The following is a 4425-nucleotide window of genomic DNA, read 5'->3' as shown; positions in this document are numbered from 1 at the left end:
GATTAGCAATACATGAAGATTATTGCTCAACATAGGGTTACACAGTAAAGGACAATTATGTAATAAATTAATTAATGCCTTTATACATGTAAATTATGGTAGTTATTTGTGTGGTCCTCTGGAATACATTGTATAGTACACAAAAATAATGAAAAACAACCGGATATTTGTAAGAAAGCTGGATTTTTTTTAGGATTCTGGTGATATTTTCCATTACTCTAAACAGAAAAGGACTAACATAAGGGGGCATTTTTAGCTACATTTCAAAAAGTGAGTTAGCTTACCACCCTAAAATATGTTATTTTGGGTTTAAAAAGTCAACAGCAGTTATTACATTCATGTTTTGTAAATTAATCAAATTTATTTAGGGTATTAAAGCTGCTGTTAAGCTGTTCTTTAATTTTGGCCGCCATTTTAAAAAGCGCCCTCGATTGCCTCTCGACATCTTCACATTAATAACTTTAGCTAATCATACTTTACTCCTATCATTACATCATGGAGAAAATAAAATAGAAGGAGTAACAACGAGCTTATCGCTACTGTTTAATCCGATTAAACAACAGGAATTTCCCTATGGAAATGCATAGGGACGCCCGTGAAGCTTATCGCGATGCCGATCTACACAGACCTCCCCGCCGACAATTATCGTACCCCTATAGTTTGCTAGGCTCAGTTGAGAAAATAATTAACAACAAACAGAAATAAAGAAAAGAAATATACATGCGCAGTCTGTTTTGGCTTGTTTCTTCGAAGAGTGTTATTGCTAGATAGATAGACCTTTTTTCGCTGCAAATTTTGATACGTAAAACTCCGAAATCGGACTGAAATAAGTGTTGTTTTCATCAATCGTAAGTATTGGCTCATTTTATCATATCTATGAAAGTAGTTTTTTTAAATTATGATTTTCAGGACGTTCTCCATATTAGCGGTTTGTAAAACAAATTGGTATCGAAACTAGAAAGATGTAGCTTTCGTTTGGTACCAGCAACAACAGTGTCCGATTATGTCCGACTGACTTACGAAGTTTAAAAGTTAGGACTAAAAATTGTTACCGCCGTAAATTTACTTCCGGTTTTGTGAGGAATTCAAAACAATCCCGGACTAGGCCTAGACTTTAAATATGCTATTAAATCTCAATTTAAAGAAGTAGGCTACCGATTCTGGTGTTTTCATTTTAGGCCTAGGATAGGCCCTAGGCCTAAGGGGCCTATAATAGTTTTAGAGTAATCGATGGCTGTTATTGTTAAGAGTAGTAGTTATAGGCCTAGGCCTAGTTAGCTTCTCTATGCCTAGGCTTAGAGAAGCTAGCTAGACCTAGATATAACTAAACTAGCCTAGGCACTATGCATATCATGGTGGTTCCATATCATTATGCATACGCCAGAGCTCCTTTCAGTTTCATGAGCCAAGAAAGTTAAATAATTCAACTAGGCCTAGCCTAACTTAGGGCTAGCACAGTTAATAAAAAAAGTTTTTTTTTTTTTTTTTTTATGTTGACTTTTTTTATAGTTAAAATATGGAGCTGTCAAAGATATATTTACTTTTTATGTAAACACATTTTACTTAATACTTAATACTACTATTAATATTAATATTTAAATTTCACTCATAGAAGCAATGTTTAGCATTAACAGTATTATCATGGAGGAAATAATTTCCCTACATGGTACCATGGAGAAATTAATTGATGTAAAGTGAAAGGTCCTGATTAATGTTATATAAGGAAGTGTAATGCATACTTTTACTTTGTGTTGGGATTCAATATTCACTAATTTTGTTATCAGGAATAACATAGTGTCAGAATGTTGCATTATGCATTATACTTTTTAAATTTATTTTACTGGTTCAGTTGTTGACAATCTATGTTTTTATTATCTCAACAGTCAATTCATTTGTGGAACTGACAAAGAAGCTGTTGGAATTGCCTGATGTTGACTGTATATTGAGCGCAAAATTCAACCAAGATCCTCTTGAACAATATTTCAGCAAGCAACGAGGGGCTAGAGGACACAATACAAATCCCACCGCTTTGCAGTTCGGTCACAATATGCAGGCATTGTATGTGGCATCCCATTGTGCCAAAGCGTCTAAGAGAAGTAACTGCCGAAGTCTCACCGATAATGAGAAGACATTGGATGACACACCACTTCAAAGAAGGAAGTTGCACCAAACTTGAAGTCGGCAGAAGACAAAATTTTCAAACCAAACGGTTCTTATCAGAACCAAAAAAAAAAGAGATTTGAATTAAGGTTTTGCCATTAGTAGTGTCCATTATTTTGTATTTTCATCAACACATTATATACATAACTACACTGCAAACAAATAATGTGTTCACATATTTATTCAAAAACATGTTACAAACAAATATATATATATGTTTCAGTCAAATACTATATACAGTATGTTTCAGTTAATTGTAGCAAAGACTGAATTACTGCCAAACTAAAATTTATAATTAAATTACTACACTTTAAACAAATAATTTATTCACTTATATTCAAAAACATGTTACAAACAAAATTCAGTATATTATGTTTCAGTCAGTTAATTGCAGCAAAGACTGAATTACTGCCAAACTTAAAATTTAATAATTAATTTTTTACACTCAATAAATTATTCTGATATGGAAAATAATTACCATGTTAAAAAAATTCTTTGGTAAATTCATTAGTCATCTGCAGCAAGATATAAATGTATGCCCTCAAAATTTAAGTGTTTAACTCCTTTCTGAGAGACTTTTCACCTTTCTTTGATAGTTTACCACTTTCTGAAACATCACATCCAGATAATCGATTTCACTCATTGAGCTAAGCTGATTTACAGTCAAATGTTTCCTTGTCTCAAATTCGATTGGAATTGGATACCGCTTATTGCTGTAGACAGGGTCCTCTACCAATAACTTGAAAGCAGATGTGACATGGTCCTTTACCTTCATCAACATGTCGTCCTCCGTGAACTTTCCTGCTGGACGATCTATACCTAAAAGTAAAAACAATTTCCATTTAAATATTGTAATCACTATGTTTTATCCATGGTCTATCACAATAAAAACACAAAATAGTAAAAACAATTTCCATTTAAATATTGTAATCACTATGTCTTATCCATGGTCTATCACAATAAAAACACAAAACAGACGGGCAAGCTGAAAAAAACATGATGCAGCTATTGTCATGGAGGAATTTTATCTGTGTTATACAAAAAAGTTTTATACGTAAAGGTTTTAGATTTCTTATCCATTTGACTTCACAATTTTAACCGATACACCATGGAGGAAACTAAGCTATACTTTTTTAAAATAATATATCAAATGATTTCCATGAACATTTTATATGTGTAGATAATAAACGCATTATGTGTACAATTTACAAAAACAATACTTTACTTACTTATTTTTTTGGTCCGAGATTTGTTAGTCATTTTCTTTTTCCTTGAATCTGTGTCATTGGCAGTCACATCCTTTCACATCTATCTGCTACAACAACACCTAAAATAATGTAAAAAGTAATAGGATTTTGTAAACAATTAATACCATGGGTTATTCAGACTCTAAATTAGAGGATAGGGTTAATCAAAAAAATAATGTATTTATTTCTGTGTGTGAAATCGACATTTGCTGATATATTTATGGCATAACAACTAGCCCACAAAATCATGTGATCGTCGCCGTCGACAAAGCTAGGCCTAGAAACGGCTGTACGCCGTCGCAAATTGTTTTTAGGCCTACGATGTTTTAAAATTATTTACCTAGGCCTAGCCCAGAGCTTGGCTAAGCCTAATAATGTATTTGGGATAGCCTAGACCTAGGTTTGATTTGGGAAATATTAAAAATTAATTGATTAGTTGTGTATTGGTTGATATTTGTAAAAATTAATAATAGCTAGCCTACAAAGTATGTGAACATCACCATCGACAAAGCTAGGCCTGGGCCTGGCCTAAAAGTAAAAGCCTAGGCCTACACCGTCGCCGCGATCACTTTATGATCCAGCTTGACACACCACACACTTCCCGTCAACGTAAGAAAAAAAAAATAAGTACCATTTTCTTGGTCCTCTGCTGCTTCATCCACTACACTCAATTCTTCTAGAATTTTGTAATCCAAATCGTCTTCTAATTCATATAAATCCATGTTCTAGCATTTAAAAACAGTTAGGGAAATTATATATTATTGTTATCTAGACTTCGTGGTCGTTCGCGGGTCGCTGTTACAAGAAAGGAAAGAAGCCAAGGGTCAAATGCCTGACGTCACTCAACACGGTCTGCTTCTATTGCGCATGCGATATTCTCGGTATTTCACGACTTGCAGCTAATAGGTGTTACGTAATATACTGATAATTATTTCATTAACGAGATAACAGATGCTGTCGGCGGGGAGGTTTGATCTTTAGTTGCTGTTACTCCTTCTATTTTATTTTCTCCATGCCC

General features: G+C 33.6%; 1 long non-coding RNA gene across 1 annotated transcript; it reads right to left on the bottom strand.

The window, feature by feature from the left end:
- Positions 1-2768: 2768 nt before the first annotated feature.
- On the bottom strand, positions 2769-4233 carry LOC117119681. The gene is made up of 3 exons (XR_004447230.1): positions 4039-4233; positions 3390-3487; positions 2769-2979 (listed from the first exon to the last, which is right to left on the bottom strand). It is a non-coding gene; the product is annotated as an uncharacterized LOC117119681 (long non-coding RNA).
- Positions 4234-4425: the final 192 nt, after the last annotated feature.

The sequence above is a fragment of the Anneissia japonica genome, unplaced genomic scaffold (assembly GCF_011630105.1).
Source record: "Anneissia japonica isolate Jap-2015-1 unplaced genomic scaffold, ASM1163010v1 scaffold8759_len96035_cov96, whole genome shotgun sequence".
Classification (NCBI taxonomy): Eukaryota; Metazoa; Echinodermata; class Crinoidea; order Comatulida; family Comatulidae; genus Anneissia; species Anneissia japonica.
The sequence above is the reverse complement of the archived record's forward strand: the minus strand, read 5'-3'. Positions and strand labels throughout refer to the sequence as shown.